The sequence below is a fragment of the Schistocerca cancellata genome, chromosome 4 (genome assembly GCF_023864275.1).
Source record: "Schistocerca cancellata isolate TAMUIC-IGC-003103 chromosome 4, iqSchCanc2.1, whole genome shotgun sequence".
Lineage (NCBI taxonomy): Eukaryota > Metazoa > Arthropoda > Insecta > Orthoptera > Acrididae > Schistocerca > Schistocerca cancellata.
The window spans coordinates 831,092,232-831,111,579 of NC_064629.1; the positions used below are offsets into that span (position 1 = coordinate 831,092,232).

General features: G+C 27.2%; 1 long non-coding RNA gene across 1 annotated transcript; it reads right to left on the reverse strand.

The window, feature by feature from the left end:
• Positions 1-6,607: 6,607 nt before the first annotated feature.
• On the reverse strand, positions 6,608-19,100 carry LOC126184892 (uncharacterized). The gene is made up of 2 exons (XR_007536901.1): positions 19,004-19,100; positions 6,608-7,046 (listed from the first exon to the last, which is right to left on the reverse strand). It is a non-coding gene; the product is annotated as an uncharacterized LOC126184892 (long non-coding RNA).
• Between the last annotated feature and the right edge of the window lie 248 nt (positions 19,101-19,348).

Here is a 19,348-nt window from a genome sequence, read left to right on the forward strand (position 1 = left end):
ATTCTTTATAGTAATACCTATTATAATTGGTGGATTTGGTAATTGACTTGTACCATTAATAATTGGTGCACCAGATATAGCATTCCCACGAATAAATAACATAAGTTTTTGATTATTACCACCTTCATTAACCCTTCTTCTTACATCTTCCATAGTAGATAACGGTGCTGGTACAGGATGAACTGTTTACCCACCTCTATCAGGAGCTATCGCACATGGGGATGCATCTGTAGACCTAGCTATCTTCTCACTTCATTTAGCAGGTGTATCATCTATTCTTGGTGCAGTGAACTTCATTACAACAGCAATTAATATACGATCTGAAGGTATAACTTTACATCAAACATCTTTATTTGTATGATCTGTAGCTATTACAGGCCTTCTTCTTCTTCTTTCACTTCCAGTATTAGCAGGAGCTATCACTATACTATTAACAGACCGAAATTTAAATACATCATTTTTCGACCCTGCGGGAGGGGGTGACCCAATTCTATATCAACACCTATTTTGATTCTTCGGGCATCCAGAAGTTTACATTTTAATTCTACCAGGATTTGGGATTATCTCTCATATTGTATGTCAAGAAAGAGGAAAAATTGAATCATTTGGAACATTAGGTATAATTTATGCTATATTATCAATTGGACTAATAGGATCTATCATATGAGCACATCACATATTTACAGTAGGAATGGATGTTGACACACGAGCATACTTTACATCAGCAACAATAATTATTGCTGTACCTACAGGAATTAAGGTATTTGGATGATTAGCTACACTATATGGAACTAAATTCAAGTTCAATCCACCACTATTATGAGCTTTAGGATTTATTTTTCTATTCACGATTGGTTGATTAACAGGACTAGTATTAGCAAATTCATCACTTGATATTGTATTACATGGTACATATTATGTAGTAGCCCACTTCCATTATGTATTGTCTATAGGAGCAGTATTCGCAATTATAGGAGGTGTTATTCAATGATACCCACTATTTACAGGATTAACCATAAATAATACATGATTAAAAATCCAATTTACAATTATATTTATTGGAGTAAACTTAACATTCTTCCCTCAACACTTCTTAGGATTAGCAGGAATACCACGACGATATTCAGACTACCCAGATGCATACACATCATGAAATGTAGTGTCAAGAATTGGGTCTACAATTTCAATTGAAGGAATCATTATATTTATTGTAATCATATGAGAAAGAATGGTTACAAACTGAGCAATCATATTTAGAGCTAATAAAAGAAGATCAACAGAATGATTACAAAACAATCCGCCTGCAGAACACAGTTACTCAGAATTACCATTAATTTCTAGATTCTAATATGGCAGATTAGTGCAGTAGATTTAAGCTCTACAAATAAAGGTTTGACCTTTTATTAGAAAATTCATTAATGGCAACATGATCAAATTTATCCCTTCAAGATGGAGCTTCACCATTAATGGAGCAACTATCATTCTTCCATGATCATACTATGGTCGTATTATCAATAATTACAGTAATTGTAGGTTATGCCCTAAGTTATATATTATTTATTGCCTATACAAACCGAAATATACTTCATGGACACTTAATTGAAACAATCTGAACAGAATTACCAGCAATTACACTAATTTTTATTGCACTCCCATCATTATGACTATTATATTTACTTGATGATTCAGTAGATGCAATAATTACAACCAAATCCATTGGACGACAATGATACTGAAGATATGAATATTCAGACTTTATAGACGTAGAATTTGACACTTATATAACTCCAGAACAAGATCTGGAAAACGACAGATTTCGATTTCTAGATGTAGATAACCGAACAATCCTACCAATAAATACGGAAGTACGAGTATTAACAAGAGCATCGGACGTTCTACACTCATGAGCAGTCCCCGTGTTAGGAGTTAAAATTGATGCAACACCAGGTCGACTAAATCAAGGAACATTTACAATAAACCGACCTGGGCTGTTCTTTGGACAATGCTCAGAAATCTGTGGAGCAAACCACAGATTCATACCAAATGTAATTGAAAGAACTTCAGTAAACTTATTTATCAAGTGATCATCTAAAATAATCTAAGGAGTTAGATAAAATATATAACATTAGAATGTCAATCTAAAATAACTAAACAATTAGTACACCCTAAATACATCAGATGACTGAAAGTAAGTAATGGTCTCTTAAACCAAAAAATAGTAAATTAACGACTACTTCTGATGGGGAAATTTTAATCCAAATCCCTCAACTATCCCCTCTTATATGATTGTCCCTATTCATAATATTTTTGGCTAAATTAATTTTATTTAATCAAATAAACTTTTTCTCATTTAAGCCAAACATTATTAAAAGAGCAGAAAAAAGAACAATTGAGATAAAAAATTTAAACTGAAAATGATAACAAACTTATTTCACATTTGACCCATCAACTAACATCTTCAATTTATCATTAAATTAAACTACAACATTTTTAGGACTAATATAAATCCCATCAATGTTTCGACTTACACCATCACGGATTAATATTATTTGAAATAAACTAAACTTAACCTTACATAATGAATTTAAAACATTACTAGGACCAAAATCATTTAATGTAACAACATTTATCTTCATCTCAATTTTTATTATAATACTATTTAACAATTTTATAGGATTATTCCCTTACATCTTTACTAGAACAAGACATTTAGCATTAACATTTGCAATCGCCCTACCTATATGATTAAGATTCATGTTATTTCAATGAATTAATCATACCAATCACATATTTACACACCTTGTTCCATAAGGAACACCTCCTGCATTAATATCATTTATAGTATTAATTGGAACGATTAGAAATGTTATTAAACCAGGCACACTAGCAGTACGGCTGGCAGCAAATAAAATTGCAGGACACTTACTATTAACATTACTAGGAAATACAGGACCATCCATAGCAATAAACTTAATTTCACTGCTAATTATTGGACAAATACTCCTATTAATTCCTGAATCAGCAGTAGCAATAATTCAAGCTTATGTTTTCTCAATTCTAAGAACTCTATATTCTAGAGAAGTATACTAAACCTATGTTAACAACTCACTCAAATCACCCATTCCACTTAGTAGATTATAGACCTTGACCATTAACAGGAGCAATTGGAGCAATAGTTCTAGTTTCAGGATTAGCAAAATGATTCCAACTATTTAATATTAACTTATTTATAATCGGATTTGGAATTACCCTATTAACCATAATTCAATGATGACAGGATGCAGTACGAGAAGGGACATACCAAGGGCTACATACGGGATATCTATCAATTGGATTACGGTGAGGAATAATTTTATTTATTGCATCAGAAGTACTATTCTTTGTTTCATTTTTCTGAGCATTTTTTAGAAGAAGACTAGCACCTACTATTGAACTAGGAATACTATGACCTCCAATAGGAATTCAACCCTTTAATCCTATACAAATTCCATTACTTAATACAGCTATTCTTCCAGCATCAGGAGTAACAGTAACATGAGCACATCATAGTTTAATATAATCTAATCATACTCAAGCATTACAAGGACTATTCTTTACAGTATTACTAGGACTATATTTCACTATACTTCAAGCATATGAATATTGAGAAGCACCTTTCACCATTGCAGACGCAGTTTATGGGTCGACATTCTTTGTTGCAACAGGACTCCATGGTCTACATGTTATTATTGGAACAATTTTCTTATCAACATGTCTACTTCGACATTCAATAAATCAATTTTCACCAAGATACCACTTTGGATTTGAGCAGCAGCATGATACTGACACTTTGTAGACGTGGTATGATTATTCCTATACATCTCTATTTACTGATGAGGTAGATAGATGTTTTTCTAGTATAAATAGTACATTTGAGTTCCAATCAAAAAGCTTGATATAAATCAAGAAAAACGATCCTAATTCTATCTACAAGAATTTTTATTAGATTTATTATTGCAATAATTGTTATAACCATTGCAACAACATTATCAAAAAAATCAATTAATGACCGAGAAAAAAAACCACCATTTGAGTGTGGATTTGACCCAAAAAGATCAGCACGAATACCATTCTCACTACGATTTTTCTTAATCGCAGTAATTTTCTTAATTTTCGACATAGAAATTGCACTAATCCTTTCAATTGTAATCATTTTCAAAACCTCAGACATTATAATCTGAACAGTATCAACAATATTTTTTATCCTAGTATTATTAGGCAGATTGTACCATGACTGAAAACAGGGAGCATTACAATGAGCAGAATAAAGGGTTATAGTTAACCATAACATTTGGGTTGCATTCAAAAAGTATTGATATAGTCAATCAACCTTAAATAGAATAAGAAGCGAAATATTGCAGTCAGTTTCGACCTAGAAGATTGGTAAATAAAATACCCTTATTCTTATTAATTGAAGCCAAATAGAGGTGTAATACTGTTAATAATATAATTGAACTATAAAGGTCCAATTAAGGAAACGTAAAGCCAATATGAAAGCTGCTAACTTTTTATATTAGCGGTTAAACTCTGTTAACATTTCTAAAATTTATATAGTTTAAATAAAACATTACATTTTCACTGTAAAAATAATATATCTATATTTATAAATACCTAAAAGTAAAAATACTTCCTTAACATCTTCAGTGTCAGGCTGTAATTATAAGCTATTTAAGTAAACGAAAAATAATATCACCAAAATAAATATTCAAAAAATAAAAGTAAAAAGATAAATCTTAAAATTAGAATCATATCAACCCTGCATATAACCAATTAAATAAATAAATATTCTATATAAGCCTTGACCACCAAATCATTCACCTCAACCATAATCAAATGATTTAGATGAATAATAACCCAATTTTAAAGGAATATATCTAATAAAATTAGTTGAAAGAAAATGCATAAACCTTATAGAACCAATAAATCTGACAAAAGAAAGCATGTTTATAGAGAATAAATTTTGAGAAAAATCAAAATTAGAAATAAGATAACCCAAATAAGCACCTAAAACAACTACAATAATAGTTAAAAACTTTAAATAATAAGGCAAAGAAATCACATAAGGAACAGGAAAAATTAATCAACACAAAAGGCTACCAACAAAAACAGCAACAAATAATAAACCAACTATACCAAACGAAATATAATAACCCCTATCATCAAAAGAAAATGTAGAATAAAAATTATTATCACCAGATATTGAATAATAGAAAAGACGAAAAGACTAAGAAGCAGTTAAACCAGTAGAAAAGAAATAAAGAAAAAATTAAACAATTAATTCATCTTAAACAAACTATTTCAAGAATTAAATCCTTTGAATAAAAACCTGCTAAAAAAGGTATACCACATAAAGACAAACTAGAAACATTAAAAAAACTGAAGTTAAAGGTATAAAATTAACAATTGAACCCATAAAACGAATATCCTGAGAATCCTTTAAATTATGAATTATTGAACCTGCACATATAAACAATAACGCCTTAAATAAAGCATGAGCTAGTAAATGAAAAAATGCAAGTTTTGGATAACCTATAGCCAAAATTCGTATTATTAAACCAAGTTGTCTTAAAGTAGAAAGAGCAATAATCTTCTTCAAATCAAATTCAAAATTAGCCCCCAAACCAGCCATTAATATAGTTATACAACCAATTAAAAGTAAAAATCAACCACAATTATAAGTGACCAATATTGGTCTGAAACGAATTAATAAATAAACCCCAGCAGTAACAAGAGTAGAAGAATGAACTAAAGCAGAAACAGGAGTAGGGGCTGCCATTGCAGCAGGAAGTCAAGAAGAAAAGGGAATTTGAGCTCTTTTAGTTATTGCCGCTAAAACAATAGTAATAAGCTTTAATTCAAAAGAATTAGAACTAAAATCATAATAATAAATGTAATTTCAACCACCAAAATTCAATATTCAAGCAATAGAAATTAAAATAGCAACATCACCAATACGATTAGAGAGTGCAGTTAACATACCTGCACTATAAGATTTCACATTTTGATAATAAATAACTAAGCAATAAGAAACTAAACCCAAACCATCTCATCCTAATAAAATTCTAATCAAATTAGGGCTAATAATTAAAAAACCTATAGAAAGAATAAATGTTAAAACAATAATAATAAAACGATTTATACTCTTTTCTCCCGATATATAATCCTCTCTATAATAAATAACCAATGAAGAAATATATATAAAAAAATATATGAAAATAAGAGACATTCAATCAAAAATTAAAGTCATATCAACCATAGAACCATTTAAATTAAAAAGTTCTCATTCAACAAAAACTCTGTAATCAATTATTAAATAATAAATACCCAAAATAAAAATTATAGTTCTAGAAAAAAATAAAGAAAAAGAACTCAAAGAACAAATAGAAAATAAATTCACGGCCTAAGATGAAAAGATACATATCATTGATACCACAAAACAAATTTTTACCTTGTAAATTTATTATAAGGAACTAGGCAAAATTGATTTCTGCCTGTTTATCAAAAACATGTCCTCTTGAAAATACTTTGAGGTCTGGCCTGCTCACAGAGCAGATTTTTAAAGAGCCACGGTATTTTGACTGTGCAAAGGTAGCATAATCATTAGTCTCTTAATTAGTGGCTGGAATGAATGGCTTGATGAGAAATCAACTGTCTCTTAATAAATTTTTGAATTTAACTTTTGAGTCAAAAGGCTTAGATTCTTCTTTAGGACGAGAAGACCCTATACAGCTTAACATTTTACTTTTATATAGTTTTTTGTTTGTCTTTCTATATTTAATATTGAAGTTTTGTTGGGGTGACATGAAGAATAAATAAACTCTTCATTATTATATCATTTATTTATGTTTCTTGTTTTGATCCATAATTTATGATCATAAGATTAAGTTACCTTAGGGATAACAGCGTAATTGTTTTTGAGAGCTTATATTGACAAAGCAGATTGCGACCTCGATGTTGGATTAGGAAAAATTTTGGGTGCAGGAGCCCATTAATTAGGTCTGTTCGACCTTTAAATTCTTACACGATCTGAGTTCAGACCGGCGTGAGCCAGGTCGGTTTCTATCCTAAGATTATTAATTCATATTAGTACGAAAGGACCATATGATTGAAATATTTTTTATTATATTGATTAATATTAATTAGATTACTATTTTGACAGATTAATGTGTTGAATTTAGAATTCATTTATGTAGATTTTTTCTACAAATAGTATTGATACTTTATGATTTATTTATGTTTATTTTGAATTTTCTTTTATTAGTTATTTGTGTTTTAATTAGTGTTGCTTTTTTAACTTTATTAGAGCGTAAGGTTTTAGGTTATATTCAAATTCGAAAAGGTCCAAATAAAGTAGGATTTGTAGGAATTCCTCAACCTTTTAGTGATGCTATTAAGTTAATTTGTAAGGAGCATCCAATTCCTATTATATCTAATTATTTACTTTATAATTTTTCTCCTGTTTTTAATTTAATAATTTCGTTAGCTGTTTGAGTAATTTTTCCTTATTTAACTTATATGTGTTCTTTTTCTTATGGATTTTTGTTTTTTTATATGTTGTACTAGATTAGGTGTTTATACTGTTATAATTGCTGGTTGGTCTTCTAATTCAAATTTTTCTTTATTAGGTTCTCTTCGGTCTGTTGCTCAAACAATTTCATATGAAGTTAGTTTAGCTTTAATTTTATTATCTTTAATTATTTTAATTGGTAGTTTTAACATGTTTGATTTTATAAATTATTAGCGTTATTGTTGATTTATTATTATTTCTTTTCCTTTAGCTTTAGCTTGTTTTGCTTCTTGTTTAGCTGAAACTAACCGAACCCCTTTTGATTTTGCCGATGGCGAATCTGAGTTAATTTCAGGTTATAATATTGAATATGGTGCAGGAGGTTTTACTTTAATTTTTTTAGCTGAGTATACTAGAATTGTTTTTATAAGAATATTATTAGCTTTAATTTTTTTAGGCGGTGATTTTTATTCTTTTATATTTTTTATTAAGCTTGCTGTTATATCTTTTGGTTTTATTTGAGTTCGGGGTACATAGCCACGTTTTTGTTATGATAAGTTAGTGTACTTAGCTTGAAAAAGTTTTTTACCTTTATCTTTGAATTTTTTCATTTTCTTTGTTGGTTTATAGATTTTATTTATCTCATTTATTTAGTGTAATTTTTTTAAGAAAAGTTAATAGAAGAGTTTAACTTCTAGTTTTATGTTTTCAAAACATATGCTTTTCCTAAGCTAATTAACTTATTATTCCTTAATTAGTTTATCTCATGCGTTTGCAACATGGACATTAATTAAGAAGTATGTGAAGTAAATAATTGTTAAGATTTGTCCTGTTATAATATAAGATTCTTCAACAGGTCGTTTACCAATTCTAGTTAATAAACATACAACAACTACTATAATTCGAAATAAAATCTGATTAATAGGATAGAATTGAATACCTCGGAATGGTGTTTTATTATAAAATGGTAAAATTATTAAGATTCTAATTGATAGAAATAATGCAATAACACCTCCTAGCTTATTAGGAATTAATCGAAGAATTGCATATGCAAATAAGAAATATCATTCTGGTTGAATATGAACGGGGGTTACTAACGGGTTAGCAGGTACAAAATTATCTGGATCTCCTAGGAGGTAAGGATTAATCAAGCATAGTATGATTAATAATGATGTTATTAATACAATTGTAATAGAATCCTTGAAAGTAAAATATGGGTGAAATGGAATTTTTTCGATATCTCCATTTAGTCCTAAGGGGTTATTTGACCCTGTTTGGTGAAGAAAAAATAAATGAATTGCCGCCATGGCAGCAATTATAAACGGTAATACAAAATGAAATGTAAAGAATCGATTTAATGTTGCGTTATCAACAGCAAACCCTCCTCACACTCATTGGACTAAATCTGCTCCTAAATATGGGATTGCTGATAATGAATTAGTAATCACTGTCGCACCTCAAAATTATATTTGACCTCAAGGTAAAACGTATCCTATAAATGCAGTTGCTATAACTAAGAATAAAATTACTGTGCCAATTATTCTGGTGTGTATGTATATGTAAGATCCATAGTAAATTCCTCATCCTAGATGTAAATAAATACAAATTAAAAATATAGAAGCTCCATTTGCATGCAGGGTTCGAATAATTCAGCCATTATTTACGTCTCGGCAGATGTGAACTACACTACTAAATGCTATTTCAATATTTGATGTATAATGTATAGCTAAAAATTGTCCAGTTACAATTTGAATTACCAAGCATAACCCTAGTAGGGACCCAAAATTTCATCAAAATGAAATATTTGTTGGAGCAGGTGAATCAACTAAAGAGTTATTAATGATTTTAATTAAACGATGTCTTAATCGTAAGGGTTTATTCATTAGTAATTAATCTTATTTTACGAATTGGTCCCTGGTTAATATTAGTGATTTTAACAACTGCTAATAGTGTTAAAAATAAATAAATAATTATTATTATTGTAATAATAAATGTTGGTCTATTATATAGTTTTTCTAAAGATATTGTTATTTCTTGATAATTGATTGAATTATCAATATTTATAGTCTCAGTATCTTTGTAAAAGTCTATAAATATTAATATATCTAAGATAATTAATGTTGATATAATAAATACCCATATTGTTAAGGTAATAATTATGGTAATTGATTTAGGTTGAAATATTTCGTTTGATGCAATTATCGTAATATAAATAAATAGAACTAATATACCACCAAGAAACGTTAAAAATAAAATATATGATAATTAATAACTTTCCATTATTGTTCCTGTTATTAGGCCAACTAGAAAAGTTTGTATAATAATGAAAAGCATTATTGATATTGGGTGTCTTAATTTACTAAAATTAATATTTATTACGTTTGATAGTGATATAATTATTATTTTAATCATTTCAGGGGTTAGTTTATTTAAAATATTGGTTTTGGGGACAATGATGGAAGCTTCTTCACCTCTGAAGTTTTAAAACTGGGGGCTGGACTTATTTCCGGTTTACAAGACCGGCGTTTTTTTTAAACTATTAAAACTAATGTTTATATTCTCTGTCCTTACTTCTTTATTGGTTTATTTTGCTGGTGTTTATGTTTTTTCTTCTAAACGTAAGCATTTATTAATGGTTCTTTTGAGATTAGAATATATTGTTCTTTCTTTATTTCTATTGATTATTATTTTTCTTATTGAGTTTGATTATGATTATTTTTTTCTTGTTATTTTTTTGGTTTTTTGTGTTTGTGAAGGTCCTTTAGGTCTTTCTATTTTAGTTTCAATAATTCGTTCTCATGGTAATGAGTTTTTTAATTCATTTGCTTTATCCTTATGTTAAAGTATTTATAACTATTTTTTTGATCCCTCTGTGTTTAGTTAATAATTGTTGATGGTTGGTTCATTCTTTAATATTTCTGTCTAGTTTTGTTTTTATAAATTGTGTTTATTCATATGCTGATTTAAATATAGTTAGATATTATTTTGGTACTGATTATTTTTCTTTTACTTTGATTTTGCTATGTTTTTGGATTTGTTCTGTAATAATTACTGCTAGAGGTTCTGTTTATTTAAGTTCTTATCATTCTAATTTTTTTATCTTTATAGTCTTAATTTTGATGATTATGCTTTATTGTTCGTATGCCAGATTGAGCCTTCTTTCTTTTTATATATTATTTAGGCTAGATTAGTTCCTACTTTGCTTTTGATCTTGGGTTGAGGTTATCAACCTGAACGTTTACAGGCTGGTGTTTATTTAATTTTTTATACTTTGGTTGCTAGATTACCTTTATTATTAGTTTTATTTAGGGTTTATGATTTTTCTAATACTTTATATTTTTCTGTATTGGTTGATTTTGGTTCTTATTATTTTATATTTTATGTATTTATAATTCTTGCTTTTTTAGTTAAGATGCCAATATTTTTGGTTCATTTATGGCTTCCTAAGGCTCATGTTGAGGCCCCTATTTCAGGCAGAATAATTCTTGCTGGTTTTTTTATTAAAGACAGGTGGTTATGGTATTTTTCGTGTTATGAAGGTTATTATATATTTTGGTTTAAAATTTAATTATTTTTGATTGTCTTTAGGTTTATCTGGCGGGGTTATTGTTAGATTTATTTGTTTTCGTCAGATAGATTTAAAGTCTTTAATTGCATATTCTTCTGTTGCTCATATAAGAATGGTTATTGGAGGGTTAATAACCATGAATTGGTGAGGTTGTATAGGTTCTCTTTCTTTGATGGTTGGTCATGGTTTATGTTCTTCTGGACAGCTTTGTTTATCTAATATTATTTATGAGCATTTAGGTAGACGAAGATTATTAATTAACAAGGGTATAATTAATTTGATACCAAGAATGGCTTTATGATGATTTCTTTTGAGATCATCTAATATGGCTGCCCCTCCTTCTCTAAATTTGGTAGGTGAACTTAGATTATTAAATAGAATTATGTCTTGATCTTTTTTTAGATTTTTTGCTTTAATTTTTTTGTCTTTCTTTAGAGCTGTTTATACTTTATATATGTATTCTTATTCTCAGCATGGTAATTATTATTCTGGTATTTATACTTGTTCTCTTGGTTATTTTCGTGAATATCATCTTTTACTTTTACATTGATTGCCTTTAAATATTCTTTGTTTAAAGGGTGAATATTCTTTTGTTTAAGTTGCTTAAGTATTTTAATTAAAAATGTTGTTTTGTGGAACCAATGATATGAATCTTTTCATCTTTGCCATGAATTTATTTTCTATTTGTTCTTTGAGTTCTTTTTCTTTATTTTTTTCTAGAACTATAATCTTTATTTTGGGTATTTATTATTTAATAATTGATTATAATGTTTTTGTTGAATGAGAACTTCTTAATTTAAATGGTTCTATGGTTGTTATGACTTCAATTTTTGATTGAATGTCTCTTATTTTCATGTCTTTTGTTATATATATTTCTTCTTTGGTTATTTATTATAGAGAGGATTATATATCAGGAGAAAAGAGTATAAATCGTTTTATTATTATTGTTTTAACATTTATTCTTTCTATAGGTTTTTTAATTATTAGCCCTAATTTGATTAGAATTTTATTAGGATGAGATGGTTTGGGTTTAGTTTCTTATTGTTTAGTTTTTTATTATCAAAATGTGAAATCTTATAGTGCAGGTATGTTAACTGTACTCTCTAATCGTATTGGTGATGTTGCTATTTTAATTTCTATTGCTTGAATATTGAATTTTGGTGGTTGAAATTACATTTATTATTATGATTTTATTTCTGATTCTTTTGAATTAAAGCTTATTACTATTGTTTTAGCGGCAATAACTAAAAGAGCTCAAATTCCCTTTTCTTTTTGACTTCCTGCTGCAATGGCAGCCCCAACTCCTGCTTCTGCTTTAGTTCATTCTTCTACTCTTGTTACTGCTGGGGTTTATTTATTAATTCGTTTCAGACCAATATTGGTCACTTATAATTGTGGTTGATTTTTACTTTTAATTGGTTGTATAACTATATTAATGGCTGGTTTGGGGGCTAATTTTGAATTTGATTTGAAGAAGATTATTGCTCTTTCTACTTTAAGACAACTTGGTTTAATAATACGAATTTTGGCTATTGGTTAACCAAAACTTGCATTTTTTCATTTACTAGCTCATGCTTTATTTAAGGCGTTATTGTTTATATGTGCAGGTTCAATAATTCATAATTTAAAGCATTCTCAGGATATTCGTTTTATGGGTTCAATTGTTAATTTTATACCTTTAACTTCAGTTTTTTTGATGTTTCTAGTTTGTCTTTATGTGGTATACCTTTTTTAGCAGGTTTTTATTCAAAGGATTTAATTCTTGATATAGTTTGTTTAAGATGAATTAATTGTTTAATTTTTTTCTTTATTTCTTTTCTAATGGTTTAACTGCATCTTATTCTTTTCGTCTTTTCTATTATTCAATATCTGGTGATAACAATTTTTAATCTAGATTTTATTTTGTATGATAGAGGTTATTATATTTCCTTTGGTATAATTGGTTTATTATTTGTTGCTGTTTTTGGTGATTTCTTTGCCTTTTTATTTAAAGTTATTAACTATTACTGTAGTTGTTTTAGGTGCTTATTTGGGTTATCTTATTTCTAATTTTGATTTTTCTCAAAATTTATTTTCTATAAACATGATTTCTTTTGTCAGATTTGCTGGTTCTATATGGTTTATGCCTTTTCTTTCAACTAAATTTATTAGATATATTCCTTTAAAAGTGGGTTATTATTCATCTAAATCATTTGATTATGGTTGAGGTGAATGATTTGGTGGTCAAGGCTTATATAGAATATTTATTTATTTAATTGGTTATATGCAGGGTTGATATGATTCTAATTTTAAGATTTATCTTTTTACTTTTATTTTTTGAATATTTATTTTGGTGATATTATTTTTCGTTTACTTAAATAGCTTATAATTACAGCCTGACACTGAAGATGTTAAGGAAGTATTTTTACTTTTAGGTATTTATAAATATAGATATATTATTTTTACAGTGAAAATGTAATGTTTTATTTAAACTATATAAATTTTAGAAATGTTAACGGAGTTTAACCGCTAATATAAAAAGTTAGCAGCTTTCATATTGGCTTTACATTTCCTTAATTAGAACTTTATAGTTCATTTATATTATTAATAATAATTAATAATAATAATTAATAATAATAATACGCCTCTTTTTGGCTTCAATTAATAAGAATAAGGGTACTTTATTTACCAATCTTCCAGGTCGAAACTGACTGCAATATTTCGCTTCTTATTCTATTTAAGGTTGATTGACTATATCAATACTTTTTAAATGCAACCCAAATGTTATGGTTAACAACAACCCTTTATTCTGATCATTGTAATGCTCCTTGATTTCATTAATGGTATAATCCCCCTAATAATACTAGGATAAAAAATATTGTTGATACTGTTCAGATGATAATGTCTGAGGTTTTGAAAATGATTACAATTGGAAGGATTAGTGCAATTTCTACATCGAAAATTAAGAAAATTACTGCGATTAAGAAAAATCGTAGTGAGAATGGCATTCGTGCTGATCTTTTTGGGTCAAATCCACACTCAAATGGTGATCTTCATTCTCGGTCATTAATTAATTTTTTTGATAATGTTGTTGCAAGGGTTATAACAATTATTGGGATAATAAATCTAATAAAAATTCTTGTAGATAGAATTAGGATTGTTTTTCTCGATTTATATCAAGCTTTTTGATTGGAAGTCAAATGTACTATTTATACTACCTCATCAGTAAATAGAGATGTATAGGAATAATCATACCACATCTACAAAGTGTCAGTATCATGCTGCTGCTTTAAATCCAAAGTGGTGTCTTGGTGAAAATTGATTTATTGAATGTCGAAGTAGACATGTTGATAAGAAAATTGTTCCAATAATTACATGTAGACAATGGAATCCTGTTGCAACAAAGAATGACGACCCATAAACTGCGTCTGCAATGGTGAAAGATGCTTCTCAATATTCATATGCTTGAAGTATAGTGAAATATAGTCCTAGTAATACTGTAAAGAATAGTCCTTGTAATGCTTGAGTATTCTATTAAACTATGATGTGCTCATGTTACTGTTACTCCTGATGCTAGAAGAATAGCTGTATTAAGTAATGGAATTTGTATAGGATTAAAAGGTTGAATTCCTATTGGAGGTCATAGTATTCCTAGTTCAATAGTAGGTGCTAGTCTTCTTCTAAAAATGCTCAGAAAAATGAAACAAAGAATAGTACTTCTGATGCAATAAATAAAATTATTCCTCATCGTAATCCAATTGACAGAAATCCCGTATGTAGCTCTTGGTATGTCCCTTCTCGTACTACATCTCGTCATCATTGAATTATGGTTAATAGGGTAATTCCAAATCCGATTATAAATAAGTTAATATTAAATAGGTGGAATCATTTTGCTAATCCTGAAACTAGGAGTATTGCTCCAATTGCTCCTGTTAATGGTCTAGGTCTATAATCTACTAAGTGGAATGGGTGATTTGAGTGAGTTGTTAACATAGGTTTAGTATACTTCTCTAGAATATAGAGTTCTTAGAATTGAGAAAACATAAGCTTGAATTATTGCTACTGCTGATTCTAGAATTAATAGGAGTATTTGTCCAATAATTAGCAGTGAAATTAAGTTTATTGCTATGGATGGTCCTGTATTTCCTAGTAATGTTAATAGTAAGTGTCCTGCAATTATATTTGCTGCCAGCCGTACTGCTAGTGTGCCTGGTTTAATAACATTTCTAATCGTTTCAATTAATACTGTAAATGATATTAATGCAGGAGGTGTTCCTTGTGGAACAAGGTGTGTAAATATGTGATTGGTATGATTAATTCATCCAAATAACATGAATCTTAATCATATAGGTAGAGCGATTGCAAATGTTAATGCTAAATGTCTTGTTCTAGTAAAGATGTAAGGGAATAATCCTATAAAATTATTAAATAGTATTATAATAAAATTTGAGATGAAGATAAATGTTGTTACATTAAATGATTTTGGACCTAGTAATGTTTCAAATTCATTATGTAAGGTTAAGTTAAGTTTATTTCAAATAATATTAATCCATGATGATGTAAGTCAAAACATTGATGGGATTAATAATAGTCCTAAAAATGTTCTAGTTCAATTTAATGATAAATTGAAGATGTTAGTTGATGGGTCAAATGTTGAATGTAAGTTTGTTATCATTTTCAGTTTAAGTTTTTATCTCAATTGTTCTTTTTTCTGCTCTTTTAATAAGGTTTGGCTTAAATGAGAAAAAGTTTATTTGATTAAATAAAATTAATGTAGCCGAAAATATGATGAATAGGGAGAATCATATAAGAGGGGATATTTGAGGGATTTGGATTAAAATTTCCCCATCAGAAGTAGTCGTTAATTTACTATTTTTTGGTTTAAGAGACCATTACTTACTTTCAGACATCTTTTTACATTAAGGTGTATGATGCACATTAGTTTTTGATACTAAAGGAGAGATTTTAATTCTGTGTTAAGTAATTTTTAATGAAGGTAATTTTTACTTACTTAATTTACACTATCAAGGTAACCCTTTAATCAAGCACTTCATTTATATTTAAGATATAAATTAAAAGTTTTTTTAAAAAATTTGTTTATGTATTATTTTGGTTATTTCTAATAAATTTATATCGGTTTTGATAATTTGAATATATATATATATATATATCTATATATATATTCAAATTATATATATATAATTTATATTAATATACTTCATTTAATTAATTTAATTTTAAATAACTATAATGTTATTTTATTATTATTAAATGATTATTTTAATACATTTATTTACCTTGGATTATAGCTACTTATGTTTTTAGCTTAAAATAGGTTATTTTATTATAAGTTATATAATAATAAGTAATTTAATATTAAATATTATTTTAATAGGATATAATAAATATAATTAATTATATTAAATATAAATTATTATTATAATATAAATAATTATATTAATTATAATAATTATAATAATATAATTATAAAATTATCTTATCTATAATTAGATTATTTAACTAACAAATATTTAAGTTAATTTAATATAAACTTAATTTTATATTAATAACATATTACATTAAATTACATAATTGTATAAAATATATTTCTTATATTATTTAATCTTTCTTTATTATTAGTGAAAAGAAAGATTAATTTATAAAGAATATAATACATTTATCTGTATACATGTTCCATTTTAATCTTTATTTATATATAATAGAGAAGTTGTTGTGGTCATATGAGGCCGGGTTTCTTTTTTTTTTTGTCAATGTTTGTGATTTTTTTCTTTTTTTTCTTTAAATATTTGAATCTTTTACTTTTTCTTAATTTTATAAATTTTAAAATTTCTTATTTTGTTTCCAAAAGTTTTATTCTTGCTTGTTTATTCACTTTTTCTTTATATTAAATGTAAGTTTTGTTAAACTAAATATTCTTTTTGCAGTAATTTGATTTAATTATCAAGTGATTTTGGATTTAGCAATTGATTTAGTATCGGCATAATCCGTGCCAGCAGCCGCGGTTATACAATTGATACTTGTGAATATTATTGGTTAAAACAGTTGTTTATATTTTTAGGGTTGAAATATAAATTTGTAAGGTGAAATGTTAAAATTTATTTGTAGGTCTTTTTATGAATCTGTGAAATTTAAATAATAAGCTAGGATTAGATACCCTATTATTTTAAATGTTAATTATATTTACCAGGGTACTATTAGATAAGGTCTTTAAACCCAAAGAATTTGGCGGTATCTCATTCCGTTCAGAGGAACCTACCCCGTGATTGATAGTACACGATTTACTTTACTTAATTTATTTGTTTGTATATCTCCGTTATGAGAGAATCTTTTTAGAGTTATAATTCTCAAGGTTTATAATTATAAAGTATTTCAGGTCAAGGTGCAGCTTATAGTTAAGCGGAGGTGGGTTACAATAGATTTTTGTTTATAACGAATTTGATGGTGAAATACTATTAACGAAGGTGGATTTGATAGTAATTTAATTTATTTAATTTAACTGATATTGGCTCTGAGGTGTGTACACATCGCCCGTAGCTCTCATTATTGATTATTTTATTTTATTATTTTAAGGTAGCTTCAATTTAGTTGAGATAAGTTGTAACATAGCAGATGTACTGGAAAGTGTATCTAGTAAGAGTTTCAAGATATAACTTATTAGTAAAGTGTTTCACTTACACTGAAAATTTCTCTGTGCAAATCAGGATGTCTTGATTATTAATTTTATTATATTTGTTTTTTGTTTATTTAATTATTTAATAAAAATAATTTTGTCGAATTTTGTCTTAGTATATTTTGTAGAATTGATTTTTTAGATTATAGTTTATTGTTAATGTAAGTGTTTTATGAAATATTATTTTAAATGTTTAATAATACATTTTTTTTATTGTACCTTTTGTATCAGGGTTTATCAAAATTTTGGTATTTACGTTACTTGTCTCGATTTGGATTGATTTATAAATAATTTATAGTTAATGTATCATAATTATTATTAAATTATTTATAAAAATGAGATGTTAATCGTTTCCCAAGATATCTAGTTTTTTAAGAAAAAATTTAATTTTTTAAAGTTAATTGTTTTATTTAATTTTTTTTATTATTAAATATTAACTTATTTATTCTTTAAGGGATAAGCTTTGAAGTTAATAACCTATAATTTATTTTATGAAGTATAATAGTAAGCTTTAAACCTGCTATCTTAAAGATTACGTTTTAGTTCTTTAATTTTTTTTATTTTATAAATATTTAGGTGTTTTATTAGGATTATTAATTTAATTTTAAAATTTTTGTAATAATGATAGAATTAGTATATTTATTTGTATAAAATTTTTACCTTGTAAATTTATTATAAGGAACTAGGCAAAATTGATTTCCACATGTTTATCAAAAACATGTCCTCTTGAAAATACTTTGAGGTCTGGCCTGCTCACTGAGCAGATTTTTAAAGAGCCGCGGTATTTTGACCGTGCAAAGGTAGCATAATCATTAGTCTCTTAATTAGTGGCTGGAATGAATGGCTTGATGAGAAATCAACTGTCTCTTAATAAATTTTTGAATTTAACTTTTGAGTCAAAAGGCTTAGATTTTTCTTTAGGACGAGAAGACCATATACAGCTTAACATTTTACTTTTATATAGTTTTTTGTTTGTCTTTCTATATTTAATTATGATGTTTTGCTGGGGTGACATGAAGAATAAATAAACTCTTCATTATTATATCATTTATTTATTTTTGTTGTTTTGATCCATAATTTATGATCATAAGATTAAGTTACCTTAGGGATAACAGCGTAATTGTTTTTGAGAGCTCATATTGACAAAGCAGATTGTGACCTTGATGTTGGATTAAGAAAAATTTTGGGTGCTAGAGCCCATTAATTAGGTCTGTTCAACCTTTAAATTCTTACATGATCTGAGTTCAGACCGGTGTGAGCCAGGTCGGTTTCTATCCTAAGATTATTAATTCATATTAGTACGAAAGGACCATATGATTGAAATATTTTTTATTATATTGATTGATATTAATTAGATTACTATTTTGACAGATTAATGTGTTGAATTTAGAATTCATTTATGTAGATTTTTTCCACAATTAGTATTGATTCTTTATGATTTATTTATGTTTATTTTGAATTTTCTTTTATTAGTTATTTGTGTTTTAATTAGTGTTGCTTTTTTAACTTTTTTAGAGTGTAAGGTTTTAGGTTATATTCAAATTCGAAAAGGTCCAAATAAAGT